Consider the following 18,620-nt stretch of genomic DNA (forward strand, 5'->3'; position numbering starts at 1 on the left):
CATAACGCATAACGCATAACGCATAACGCATAACGCATAACGCATAACGCATAACGCATAACGCATAACGCATAACGCATAACGCATAACGCATAACGCATAACGCATAACGCATAACGCATAACGCATAACGCATAACGCATAACGCATAACGCATAACGCATAACGCATAACGCATAACGCATAACGCATAACGCATAACGCATAACGCATAACGCATAACGCATAACACATAATGCATAACGCATAACGCTTAACGCATAGCCCATAACGCATAACGCATCACGCATAACGCATAACGTAGAACGCGTAACGCATAACGCATAACGAATAACGCATAACGCGTAACGCGTAACGCGTAACGCATAACGCATAACGCGTAACGCATAACGCATAACGCATAACGCATAACGCATAACGCATAACGCAGAACGCATAACGCATAACGCATAACGCATAACGCATAACGCATAACGCATAACGCATAACGCATAACGCATAACGCATAACGCATAACGCATAACGCATAACGCATAACGCATAACGCATAACGCATAACGCATAATGCATAACGCATAACGCTTAACGCATAGCCCATAACGCATAGCCCATAACGCATAACGCATAACGCATCGCGCATAACGCATAACGGATAACGCATAACGCATAACGCATAACGCATAACGCATAACGCATAACGCATAACGCATAACGCATAACGCATAACGCATAACGCATAACGCATAACGCATAACGCATAACGCATAACGCATAACGCATAACGCATAACGCATAACGCATAACGCATAACGCATAACGCATAACGCATAACGCATAACGCATAACGCATAACGCATAACGCATAACGCATACCGCATACCGCATAACGCATAACGCATAACGCATAACGCATAACGCATAACGCATAACGCATAACGCATAACGCATAACGCATAACGCATAACGCATAACGCATAACGCATAACGCATAACGCTTAACGCATAACGCATAACGCATAACGCATAACGCATAACGCATAACGCTTAACGCATAGCCCATAACGCATAACGCATAACGCATCACGCATAACGCGTAACGTATAACGCATAACGCATAACGCATAACGCATAACGCATAACGCATAACGCATAACGCATAACGCATAACGCATAACGCATAACGCATAACGCATAACGCATAACGCATAACGCATAACGCATAACGCATAACGCATAACGCATAACGCATAACGCATAACGCATAACGCATAACGCATAACGCATAACGCATAACGCATAACGCATAACGCATAACGCATAACGCATAACGCATAACGCATAACGCATAACGCATAACGCATAACGCATAACGCATAACGCATAACGCATAACGCATAACGCATAACGCATAACGCATAACGCATAACGCATAACGCATAACGCATAACGCATAACGCATAACGCATAACGCATAACGCATACCGCATACCGCATAACGCATAACGCATCACGCATAACGCGTAACGTATAACGCGTAACGCATAACGCGTAACGAATAACGCATAACGCGTAACGCATAACGCGTAACGCATAACGCGTAACGCATAACGCGTAACGCATAACGCATAACGCATAACGCATAACGCATAACGCATAACGCATAACGCATAACGCATAACGCATAACGCATAACGCATAACGCATAACGCATAACGCATAACGCATAACGCATAACGCTTAACGCATAACGCATAACGCATAACGCATAACGCATAACGCATAACGCATAACGCTTAACGCATAGCCCATAACGCATAACGCATAACGCATCACGCATAACGCGTAACGTATAACGCGTAACGCATAACGCGTAACGAATAACGCATAACGCGTAACGCATAACGCGTAACGCATAACGCGTAACGCATAACGCGTAACGCATAACGCGTAACGCATAACGCATAACGCATAACGCATAACGCATAACGCATAACGCATAACGCATAACGCATAACGCATAACGCATAACGCATAACGCATAACGCATAACGCATAACGCATAACGCATAACGCATAACGCATAACGCATAACGCATAACGCATAACGCATAACGCATAACGCATAACGCATAACGCATAACGCATAACGCATAACGCATAACGCATAACGCATACCGCATACCGCATAACGCATAACGCATAACGCATAACGCATAACGCATAACGCATAACGCATAACGCATAACGCATAACGCATAACGCATAACGCATAACGCATAACGCTTAACGCATAACGCATAACGCATAACGCATAACGCATAACGCTTAACGCATAGCCCATAACGCATAACGCATAACGCATCACGCATAACGCGTAACGTATAACGCGTAACGCATAACGCGTAACGAATAACGCATAACGCGTAACGCATAACGCGTAACGCATAACGCGTAACGCATAACGCATAACGCATAACGCATAACGCATAACGCATAACGCATAACGCATAACGCATAACGCATAACGCATAACGCATAACGCATAACGCATAACGCATAACGCATAACGCATAACGCATAACGCATAACGCATAACGCATAACGCATAACGCATAACGCATAACGCATAACGCATAACGCATAACGCATAACGCATAACGCATAACGCATAACGCATAACGCATAACGCATAACGCATAACGCATAACGCATAACGCATACCGCATACCGCATAACGCATAACGCATAACGCATAACGCATAACGCATAACGCATAACGCATAACGCATAACGCATAACGCATAACGCATAACGCATAACGCATAACGCATAACGCATAACGCATAACGCATAACGCATAACGCTTAACGCATAACGCATAACGCATAACGCATAACGCATAACGCATAACGCTTAACGCATAGCCCATAACGCATAACGCATAACGCATCACGCATAACGCGTAACGTATAACGCGTAACGCATAACGCGTAACGAATAACGCATAACGCGTAACGCATAACGCGTAACGCATAACGCGTAACGCATAACGCATAACGCATAATGCATAACGCATAACGCATAACGCATAACGCATAACGCATAACGCATAACGCATAACGCATAACGCATAACGCATAACGCATAACGCATAACGCATAACGCATAACGCATAACGCATAACGCATAACGCATAACGCATAACGCATAACGCATAACGCATAACGCATAACGCATAACGCATAACGCATAACGCATAACGCATAACGCATAACGCATAACGCATAACGCATAACGCATAACGCATAACGCATAACGCATAACGCATAACGCATAACGCATAACGCATAACGCATAACGCATAACGCATAACGCGTAACGCATAACGCATAACGCATAACGCATATCGCATAACACATATCGCATAACGCATAACGCATAACGCTTAACGCATAACGCATAACGCATAACGCATAACGCATAACGCATAACGGATAACGCATAACGCATAACGCACAACGCATAACACATAACGCGTAACGCATAACGCATAACGCATAACGCATAACGCTTAACGCATACCGCATAACGCATAACGCATAACGCTTAACGCATAGCCCATAACGCATAACGCATAACGCATAACGCATAACGCACAACGCATAACGCATAACGCATAACGCATAACGCATAACGCATAACGCATAACGCATAACGCATAACGCATAACGCATAACGCATAACGCATAACGCATAACGCATAACGCATAACGCATAACGCATAACGCATAACGCATAACGCATAACGCATAACGCATAACGCATAACGCATAACGCATAACGCATAACGCATAACGCATGACGCATAACGCATAACGCTTAACGCATAACGCATAACGCATAACGCATAACACATAATGCATAACGCATAACGCTTAACGCATAGCCCATAACGCATAACGCATCACGCATAACGCATAACGTATAACGCGTAACGCATAACGCATAACGAATAACGCATAACGCGTAACGCATAACGCATAACGCGTAACGCATAACGCATAACGCATAACGCATAACGCATAACGCATAACGCATAACGCATAACGCATAACGCATAACGCATAACGCATAACGCATAACGCATAACGCATAACGCATAACGCATAACGCATAACGCATAACGCATAACGCATAACGCTTAACGCATAACGCATAACGCATAACGCATAACGCATAATGCATAACGCATAACGCTTAACGCATAGCCCATAACGCATAGCCCATAACGAATAACGCATAACGCATCGCGCATAACGCATAACGGATAACGCATAACGCATAACGCATAACGCATAACGGATAACGCATAACGCTTAACGCATAGCCCATAGCGCATAACGCATAACGCATAACGCATAACGCATAACGCATAACGCATAACGCATAACGCATAACGCATAACGCATAACGCATAACGCATAACGCATAACGCATAACGCATAACGCATAACGCATAACGCATAACGCATAACGCATAACGCATAACGCATAACGCATAACGCATAACGCATAACGCATAACGCATAACGCATAACGCATAACGCATAACGCATAACGCATAACGCATCACGCATAACGCGTAACGCATAACGCATAACGCATAACGCATAACGCTTAACGCATAACGCATAACGCATAACGCATAACGCATAACGCATAACGCATAACGCATAACGCATCACGCATAACGCGTAACGCATAACGCATAACGCATAACGCATAACGCTTAACGCATAACGCATAACGCATAACGCATAACGCATAACGCATAACGCATAACGCATAACGCATAACGCATAACGCATAACGCGTAACGCATAACGCATAACGCATAACGCATATCGCATAACACATATCGCATAACGCATAACGCATAACGCTTAACGCATAACGCATAACGCATAACGCATAACGCATAACGCTTAACGCATAACGCATAACGCATAACGCGTAACGCATAACGCATAACGCATAACGCATAACGCATAACGCATAACGCATAACGCATAACGCATAACGCATAACGCATAACGCATAACGCATAACGCATAACGCATAACGCATAACGCATAACGCATAACGCATAACGCATAACGCATAACGCATAACGCTTAACGCATAACGCATAACGCATAACGCATAACGCATAATGCATAACGCATAACGCTTAACGCATAGCCCATAACGCATAGCCCATAACGAATAACGCATAACGCATCGCGCATAACGCATAACGGATAACGCATAACGCATAACGCATAACGGATAACGCATAACGCTTAACGCATAGCCCATAGCGCATAACGCATAACGCATAACGCATAACGCATAACGCATAACGCATAACGCATAACGCATAACGCATAACGCATAACGCATAACGCATAACGCATAACGCATAACGCATAACGCATAACGCATAACGCATAACGCATAACGCATAACGCATAACGCATAACGCATAACGCATAACGCATAACGCATAACGCATAACGCATAACGCATAACGCATAACGCATAACGCATAACGCATAACGCATAACGCATAACGCATAACGCATAACGCATAACGCATAACGCATAACGCTTAACGCATAACGCATAACGCATAACGCATAACGCATAACGCATAACGGATAACGCATAACGCATAACGCGTAACGCATAACGCATAACGCATAACGCATAACGCATAACGCTTAACGCATAACGCATAACGCATAACGCATAACGCATAACGCATAACGCATAACGCATAACGCATAACGCATAACGCATAACGCATAACGCATAACGCATAACGCATAACGCATAACGCATAACGCATAACGCATAACGCATAACGCATAACGCATAACGCATAACGCATAACGCATAACGCATAACGCATAACGCATAACGCATAACGCATAACGCATAACGCATAACGCATAACGCATAACGCATAACGCATAACGCATAACGCATAACGCATAACGCATAACGCATAACGCATAACGCATAACGCATAACGCATAACGCATAACGCATAACGCATAACGCATAACGCATAACGCATAACGCATAACGCATAACGCATAACGCATAACGCATAACGCATAACGCATAACGCATAACGCATAACGCATAACGCATAACGCATAACGCATAACGCATAACGCATAACGCATAACGCATAACGCGTAACGCATAACGCATAACGCATAACGCATATCGCATAACACATATCGCATAACGCATAACGCATAACGCTTAACGCATAACGCATAACGCATAACGCATAACGCATAACGCATAACGGATAACGCATAACGCATAACGCACAACGCATAACACATAACGCGTAACGCATAACGCATAACGCATAACGCATAACGCTTAACGCATACCGCATAACGCATAACGCATAACGCTTAACGCATAGCCCATAACGCATAACGCATAACGCATAACGCATAACGCACAACGCATAACGCATAACGCATAACGCATAACGCATAACGCATAACGCATAACGCATAACGCATAACGCATAACGCATAACGCATAACGCATAACGCATAACGCATAACGCATAACGCATAACGCATAACGCATAACGCATAACGCATAACGCATAACGCATAACGCATAACGCATAACGCATAACGCATAACGCATGACGCATAACGCATAACGCTTAACGCATAACGCATAACGCATAACGCATAACACATAATGCATAACGCATAACGCTTAACGCATAGCCCATAACGCATAACGCATCACGCATAACGCATAACGTATAACGCGTAACGCATAACGCATAACGAATAACGCATAACGCGTAACGCATAACGCATAACGCGTAACGCATAACGCATAACGCATAACGCATAACGCATAACGCATAACGCATAACGCATAACGCATAACGCATAACGCATAACGCATAACGCATAACGCATAACGCATAACGCATAACGCATAACGCATAACGCATAACGCATAACGCATAACGCTTAACGCATAACGCATAACGCATAACGCATAACGCATAATGCATAACGCATAACGCTTAACGCATAGCCCATAACGCATAGCCCATAACGAATAACGCATAACGCATCGCGCATAACGCATAACGGATAACGCATAACGCATAACGCATAACGCATAACGGATAACGCATAACGCTTAACGCATAGCCCATAGCGCATAACGCATAACGCATAACGCATAACGCATAACGCATAACGCATAACGCATAACGCATAACGCATAACGCATAACGCATAACGCATAACGCATAACGCATAACGCATAACGCATAACGCATAACGCATAACGCATAACGCATAACGCATAACGCATAACGCATAACGCATAACGCATAACGCATAACGCATAACGCATAACGCATAACGCATAACGCATAACGCATAACGCATAACGCATAACGCATAACGCATAACGCATAACGCATCACGCATAACGCGTAACGCATAACGCATAACGCATAACGCATAACGCTTAACGCATAACGCATAACGCATAACGCATAACGCATAACGCATAACGCATAACGCATAACGCATCACGCATAACGCGTAACGCATAACGCATAACGCATAACGCATAACGCTTAACGCATAACGCATAACGCATAACGCATAACGCATAACGCATAACGCATAACGCATAACGCATAACGCATAACGCATAACGCGTAACGCATAACGCATAACGCATAACGCATATCGCATAACACATATCGCATAACGCATAACGCATAACGCTTAACGCATAACGCATAACGCATAACGCATAACGCATAACGCTTAACGCATAACGCATAACGCATAACGCGTAACGCATAACGCATAACGCATAACGCATAACGCATAACGCATAACGCATAACGCATAACGCATAACGCATAACGCATAACGCATAACGCATAACGCATAACGCATAACGCATAACGCATAACGCATAACGCATAACGCATAACGCATAACGCATAACGCTTAACGCATAACGCATAACGCATAACGCATAACGCATAATGCATAACGCATAACGCTTAACGCATAGCCCATAACGCATAGCCCATAACGAATAACGCATAACGCATCGCGCATAACGCATAACGGATAACGCATAACGCATAACGCATAACGGATAACGCATAACGCTTAACGCATAGCCCATAGCGCATAACGCATAACGCATAACGCATAACGCATAACGCATAACGCATAACGCATAACGCATAACGCATAACGCATAACGCATAACGCATAACGCATAACGCATAACGCATAACGCATAACGCATAACGCATAACGCATAACGCTTAACGCATAACGCATAACGCATAACGCATAACGCATAATGCATAACGCATAACGCTTAACGCATAGCCCATAACGCATAACGCATAACGCATAACGCATAACGCATAACGCATAACGCATAACGCATAACGCATAACGCATAACGCATAACGCATAACGCATAACGCATAACGCATAACGCATAACGCATAACGCATAACGCATAACGCATAACGCATAACGCATAACGCATAACGCATAACGCATAACGCATAACGCATAACGCATAACGCATAACGCATAACGCATAACGCATAACGCATAACGCATAACGCATAACGCATAACGCATAACGCATAACGCATAACGCGTAACGCATAACGCATAACGCATAACGCATAACGCATAACGGATAACGCATAACGCATAACGCACAACGCATAACACATAACGCGTAACGCATAACGCATAACGCATAACGCATATCGCATAACACATATCGCATAACGCATAACGCATAACGCTTAACGCATAACGCATAACGCATAACGCATAACGCATAACGGATAACGCATAACGCATAACGCACAACGCATAACACATAACGCGTAACGCATAACGCATAACGCATAACGCATAACGCTTAACGCATAACGCATAACGCATAACGCATAACGCTTAACGCATAGCCCATAACGCATAACGCATAACGCATAACGCATAACGCATAACGCATAACGCATAACGCATAACGCATAACGCATAACGCATAACGCATAACGCATAACGCATAACGCATAACGCATAACGCATAACGCATAACGCATAACGCATAACGCATAACGCATAACGCATAACGCATAACGCATAACGCATAACGCATAACGCATAACGCATAACGCATAACGCATAACGCATAACGCATAACGCATAACGCATAACGCATAACGCATAACGCATAACGCATAACGCATAACGCATAACGCATAACGCATAACGCATAACGCATAACGCATAACGCATAACGCATAACGCATAACGCATAACGCATAACGCATAACGCATAACGCATAACGCATAACGCATAACGCATAACGCATAACGCTTAACGCATAACGCATAACGCATAACGCATAACGCATAACGCATAACGGATAACGCATAACGCATAACGCACAACGCATAACACATAACGCGTAACGCATAACGCATAACGCATAACGCATAACGCTTAACGCATAACGCATAACGCATAACGCATAACGCATAACGCATAACGCATAACGCATAACGCATAACGCATAACGCATAACGCATAACGCATAACGCATAACGCATAACGCATAACGCATAACGCATAACGCATAACGCATAACGCATAACGCATAACGCATAACGCATAACGCATAACGCATAACGCATAACGCATAACGCATAACGCATAACGCATAACGCATAACGCATAACGCATAACGCATAACGCATAACGCATAACGCATAACGCATAACGCATAACGCATAACGCATAACGCATAACGCATAACGCATAACGCATAACGCATAACGCATAACGCATAACGCATAACGCATAACGCATAACGCATAACGCATAACGCATAACGCATAACGCATAACGCATAACGCATAACGCATAACGCATAACGCATAACGCATAACGCATAACGCATAACGCATAACGCATAACGCATAACGCATAACGCATAACGCATAACGCATAACGCATAACGCATAACGCATAACGCATAACGCATAACACATAATGCATAACGCATAACGCTTAACGCATAGCCCATAACGCATAACGCATCACGCATAACGCATAACGTAGAACGCGTAACGCATAACGCATAACGAATAACGCATAACGCGTAACGCGTAACGCATAACGCATAACGCATAACGCATAACGCATAACGCATAACGCATAACGCATAACGCATAACGCATAACGCATAACGCATAACGCATAACGCATAACGCATAACGCATAACGCATAACGCATAACGCATAACGCTTAACGCATAACGCATAACGCATAACGCATAACGCATAATGCATAACGCATAACGCTTAACGCATAGCCCATAACGCATAGCCCATAACGCATAACGCATAACGCATCGCGCATAACGCATAACGGATAACGCATAACGCATAACGCATAACGCATAACGCATAACGCATAACGCATAACGCATAACGCATAACGCATAACGCATAACGCATAACGCATAACGCATAACGCATAACGCATAACGCATAACGCATAACGCATAACGCATAACGCATAACGCATAACGCATAACGCATAACGCATAACGCATAACGCATAACGCATACCGCATACCGCATAACGCATAACGCATAACGCATAACGCATAACGCATAACGCATAACGCATAACGCATAACGCATAACGCATAACGCATAACGCATAACGCATAACGCTTAACGCATAACGCATAACGCATAACGCATAACGCATAACGCATAACGCTTAACGCATAGCCCATAACGCATAACGCATAACGCATCACGCATAACGCGTAACGTATAACGCATAACGCGTAACGTATAACGCATAACGCATAACGCATAACGCATAACGCATAACGCATAACGCATAACGCATAACGCATAACGCATAACGCATAACGCATAACGCATAACGCATAACGCATAACGCATAACGCATAACGCATAACGCATAACGCATAACGCATAACGCATAACGCATAACGCATAACGCATAACGCATAACGCATAACGCATAACGCATAACGCATAACGCATAACGCATAACGCATAACGCATAACGCATACCGCATACCGCATAACGCATAACGCATAACGCATAACGCATAACGCATAACGCATAACGCATAACGCATAACGCATAACGCATAACGCATAACGCATAACGCATAACGCTTAACGCATAACGCATAACGCATAACGCATAACGCATAACGCATAACGCTTAACGCATAGCCCATAACGCATAACGCATAACGCATCACGCATAACGCGTAACGTATAACGCGTAACGCATAACGCGTAACGAATAACGCATAACGCGTAACGCATAACGCGTAACGCATAACGCGTAACGCATAACGCATAACGCATAACGCATAACGCATAACGCATAACGCATAACGCATAACGCATAACGCATAACGCATAACGCATAACGCATAACGCATAACGCATAACGCATAACGCATAACGCATAACGCATAACGCATAACGCATAACGCATAACACATAATGCATAACGCATAACGCTTAACGCATAGCCCATAACGCATAACGCATCACGCATAACGCATAACGTAGAACGCGTAACGCATAACGCATAACGAATAACGCATAACGCGTAACGCGTAACGCATAACGCATAACGCATAACGCATAACGCATAACGCATAACGCATAACGCATAACGCATAACGCATAACGCATAACGCATAACGCATAACGCATAACGCATAACGCATAACGCATAACGCATAACGCATAACGCTTAACGCATAACGCATAACGCATAACGCATAACGCATAATGCATAACGCATAACGCTTAACGCATAGCCCATAACGCATAGCCCATAACGCATAACGCATAACGCATCGCGCATAACGCATAACGGATAACGCATAACGCATAACGCATAACGCATAACGCATAACGCATAACGCATAACGCATAACGCATAACGCATAACGCATAACGCATAACGCATAACGCATAACGCATAACGCATAACGCATAACGCATAACGCATAACGCATAACGCATAACGCATAACGCATAACGCATAACGCATAACGCATAACGCATAACGCATAACGCATACCGCATACCGCATAACGCATAACGCATAACGCATAACGCATAACGCATAACGCATAACGCATAACGCATAACGCATAACGCATAACGCATAACGCATAACGCATAACGCTTAACGCATAACGCATAACGCATAACGCATAACGCATAACGCATAACGCTTAACGCATAGCCCATAACGCATAACGCATAACGCATCACGCATAACGCGTAACGTATAACGCATAACGCGTAACGTATAACGCATAACGCATAACGCATAACGCATAACGCATAACGCATAACGCATAACGCATAACGCATAACGCATAACGCATAACGCATAACGCATAACGCATAACGCATAACGCATAACGCATAACGCATAACGCATAACGCATAACGCATAACGCATAACGCATAACGCATAACGCATAACGCATAACGCATAACGCATAACGCATAACGCATAACGCATAACGCATAACGCATAACGCATAACGCATAACGCATAACGCATAACGCATAACGCATAACGCATAACGCATAACGCATAACGCATAACGCATAACGCATAACGCATAACGCATAACGCATAACGCATAACGCATAACGCATAACGCATAACGCATAACGCATAACGCATAACGCATACCGCATACCGCATAACGCATAACGCATAACGCATAACGCATAACGCATAACGCATAACGCATAACGCATAACGCATAACGCATAACGCATAACGCATAACGCATAACGCTTAACGCATAACGCATAACGCATAACGCATAACGCATAACGCATAACGCTTAACGCATAGCCCATAACGCATAACGCATAACGCATCACGCATAACGCGTAACGTATAACGCGTAACGCATAACGCGTAACGAATAACGCATAACGCGTAACGCATAACGCGTAACGCATAACGCGTAACGCATAACGCATAACGCATAACGCATAACGCATAACGCATAACGCATAACGCATAACGCATAACGCATAACGCATAACGCATAACGCATAACGCATAACGCATAACGCATAACGCATAACGCATAACGCATAACGCATAACGCATAACGCATAACGCATAACGCATAACGCATAACGCATAACGCATAACGCATAACGCATAACGCATAACGCATAACGCATAACGCATAACGCATAACGCATAACGCATAACGCATAACGCATAACGCATAACGCATAACGCATAACGCATAACGCATACCGCATACCGCATAACGCATAACGCATAACGCATAACGCATAACGCATAACGCATAACGCATAACGCATAACGCATAACGCATAACGCATAACGCATAACGCATAACGCATAACGCTTAACGCATAACGCATAACGCATAACGCATAACGCATAACGCTTAACGCATAGCCCATAACGCATAACGCATAACGCATCACGCATAACGCGTAACGTATAACGCGTAACGCATAACGCGTAACGAATAACGCATAACGCGTAACGCATAACGCGTAACGCATAACGCGTAACGCATAACGCATAACGCATAACGCATAACGCATAACGCATAACGCATAACGCATAACGCATAACGCATAACGCATAACGCATAACGCATAACGCATAACGCATAACGCATAACGCATAACGCATAACGCATAACGCATAACGCATAACGCATAACGCATAACGCATAACGCATAACGCATAACGCATAACGCATAACGCATAACGCATAACGCATAACGCATAACGCATAACGCATAACGCATAACGCATACCGCATACCGCATAACGCATAACGCATAACGCATAACGCATAACGCATAACGCATAACGCATAACGCATAACGCATAACGCATAACGCATAACGCATAACGCATAACGCATAACGCTTAACGCATAACGCATAACGCATAACGCATAACGCATAACGCATAACGCTTAACGCATAGCCCATAACGCATAACGCATAACGCATCACGCATAACGCGTAACGTATAACGCGTAACGCATAACGCGTAACGAATAACGCATAACGCGTAACGCATAACGCGTAACGCATAACGCGTAACGCATAACGCGTAACGCATAACGCATAACGCATAACGCATAACGCATAACGCATAACGCATAACGCATAACGCATAACGCATAACGCATAACGCATAACGCATAACGCATAACGCATAACGCATAACGCATAACGCATCGCGCATAACGCATAACGCATAACGCATAACGCATAACGCATAACGCATAACGCATAACGCATAACGCATAACGCATAACGCATAACGCATAACGCATAACGCATAACGCATAACGCATAACGCATAACGCATAACGCATAACGCATAACGCATAACGCGTAACGCATAACGCATAACGCATAACGCATATCGCATAACACATATCGCATAACGCATAACGCATAACGCTTAACGCATAACGCATAACGCATAACGCATAACGCATAACGCATAACGCATAACGCATAACGGATAACGCATAACGCATAACGCACAACGCATAACACATAACGCGTAACGCATAACGCATAACGCATAACGCATAACGCATAACGCATAACGCATAACGCATAACGCATAACGCATAACGCATAACGCATAACGCATAACGCATAACGCATAACGCATGACGCATAACGCATAACGCTTAACGCATAACGCATAACGCATAACGCATAACACATAATGCATAACGCATAACGCTTAACGCATAGCCCATAACGCATAACGCATCACGCATAACGCATAACGTATAACGCGTAACGCATAACGCATAACGAATAACGCATAACGCGTAACGCATAACGCATAACGCGTAACGCATAACGCATAACGCATAACGCATAACGCATAACGCATAACGCATAACGCATAACGCATAACGCATAACGCATAACGCATAACGCATAACGCATAACGCATAACGCATAACGCATAACGCATAACGCATAACGCTTAACGCATAACGCATAACGCATAACGCATAACGCATAATGCATAACGCATAACGCTTAACGCATAGCCCATAACGCATAGCCCATAACGAATAACGCATAACGCATCGCGCATAACGCATAACGGATAACGCATAACGCATAACGCATAACGCATAACGGATAACGCATAACGCTTAACGCATAGCCCATAGCGCATAACGCATAACGCATAACGCATAACGCATAACGCATAACGCATAACGCATAACGCATAACGCATAACGCATAACGCATAACGCATAACGCATAACGCATAACGCATAACGCATAACGCATAACGCATAACGCATAACGCATAACGCATCACGCATAACGCGTAACGCATAACGCATAACGCATAACGCATAACGCTTAACGCATAACGCATAACGCATAACGCATAACGCATAACGCATAACGCATAACGCATCACGCATAACGCGTAACGCATAACGCATAACGCATAACGCATAACGCTTAACGCATAACGCATAACGCATAACGCATAACGCATAACGCATAACGCATAACGCATAACGCATAACGCATAACGCGTAACGCATAACGCATAACGCATAACGCATAACGCATAACGCATAACGCATAACGCATAACGCATAACGCATAACGCATAACGCATAACGCATAACGCATAACGCATAACGCATAACGCATAACGCATAACGCATAACGCATAACGCATAACGCATAACGCATAACGCATAACGCATAACGCATAACGCATAACGCATAACGCATAACGCATAACGCATAACGCATAACGCATAACGCATAACGCATAACGCATAACGCATAACGCATAACGCATAACGCATAACGCATAACGCATAACGCATAACGCATAACGCATAACGCATAACGCATAACGCATAACGCATAACGCATAACGCATAACGCGTAACGCGTAACGCATAACGCATAACGCATATCGCATATCGCATAACACATAACGCATAACGCATAACGCTTAACGCATAACGCATAACGCATAACGCATAACGCATAACGCATAACGCATAACGCATAACGCATAACGCATAACGCATAACGCATAACGCATAACGCATAACGCATAACGCATAACGCATAACGCATAACGCATAACGCATAACGCATAACGCATAACGCATAACGCATAACGCATAACGCATAACGCATAACGCATAACGCATAACGCATAACGCATAACGCATAACGCATAACGCATAACGCATAACGCATAACGCATAACGCATAACGCATAACGCATAACGCATAACGCATAACGCATAACGCATAACGCATAACGCATAACGCATAACGCATAACGCATAACGCATAACGCATAACGCATAACGCATAACGCATAACGCATAACGCATAACGCATAACGCATAACGCATAACGCATAACGCATAACGCATAACGCATAACGCATAACGCATAACGCATAACGCATAACGCATAACGCATAACGCATAACGCATAACGCATAACGCATAACGCATAACGCATAACGCATAACGCATAACGCATAACGCATAACGCATAACGCATAACGCATAACGCATAACGCATAACGCATAACGCATAACGCATAACGCATAACGCATAACGCATACCGCATACCGCATAACGCATAACGCATAACGCATAACGCATAACGCATAACGCATAACGCATAACGCATAACGCATAACGCATAACGTATAACGCATAACGCATAACGCTTAACGCATAACGCATAACGCATAACGCATAACGCATAACGCATAACGCTTAACGCATAGCCCATAACGCATAACGCATAACGCATCACGCATAACGCGTAACGCATAACGCATAACGCACAACGCATAACGCATAACGCATAACGCATAACGCATAACGCATAACGCATAACGCATAACGCATAACGCATAACGCATAACGCATAACGCATAACGCATAACGCATAACGCATAACGCATAACGCATAACGCATAACGCATAACGCATAACGCATAACGCATAACGCATAACGCATAACGCATAACGCATAACGCATAACGCATAACGCATAACGCATAACGCATAACGCATAACGCATAACGCATAACGCATAACGCATAACGCATAACGCATAACGCATAACGCATGACGCATAACGCATAACGCTTAACGCATAACGCATAACGCATAACACATAATGCATAACGCATAACGCTTAACGCATAGCCCATAACGCATAACGCATCACGCATAACGCGTAACGTATAACGCGTAACGCATAACGCATAACGAATAACGCATAACGCGTAACGCATAACGCATAACGCGTAACGCATAACGCATAACGCATAACGCATAACGCATAACGCATAACGCATAACGCATAACGCATAACGCATAACGCATAACGCATAACGCATAACGCATAACGCATAACGCATAACGCATAACGCATAACGCATAACGCATAACGCTTAACGCATAACGCATAACGCATAACGCATAACGCATAATGCATAACGCATAACGCTTAACGCATAGCCCATAACGCATAGCCCATAACGCATAACGCATAACGCATCGCGCATAACGCATAACGGATAACGCATAACGCATAACGCATAACGCATAACGGATAACGCATAACGCTTAACGCATAGCCCATAGCGCATAACGCATAACGCATAACGCATAACGCATAACGCATAACGCATAACGCATAACGCATAACGCATAACGCATAACGCATAACGCATAACGCATAACGCATAACGCATAACGCATAACGCATAACGCATAACGCATAACGCATAACGCATCACGCATAACGCATAACGCATAACGCATAACGCATAACGCATAACGCATAACGCATAACGCATAACGCATAACGCATAACGCATAACGCATAACGCATAACGCATAACGCATAACGCATAACGCATAACGCATAACGCATAACGCATAACGCATAACGCATAACGCATAACGCATAACGCATAACGCATAACGCATAACGCGTAACGCATAACGCATAACGCATAACGCATAACGCATAACGCATAACGCATAACGCATAACGCATAACGCATAACGCATAACGCATAACGCATAACGCATAACGCATAACGCATAACGCATAACGCATAACGCATAACGCATACCGCATACCGCATAACGCATAACGCATAACGCATAACGCATAACGCATAACGCATAACGCATAACGCATAACGCATAACGCATAACGCATAACGCATAACGCATAACGCATAACGCATAACGCATAACGCATAACGCATAACGCATAACGCATACCGCATACCGCATAACGCATAACGCATAACGCATAACGCATAACGCATAACGCATAACGCATAACG

The sequence above is a fragment of the Lasioglossum baleicum genome, unplaced genomic scaffold, assembly GCF_051020765.1.
Source record: "Lasioglossum baleicum unplaced genomic scaffold, iyLasBale1 scaffold0028, whole genome shotgun sequence".
Lineage (NCBI taxonomy): Eukaryota > Metazoa > Arthropoda > Insecta > Hymenoptera > Halictidae > Lasioglossum > Lasioglossum baleicum.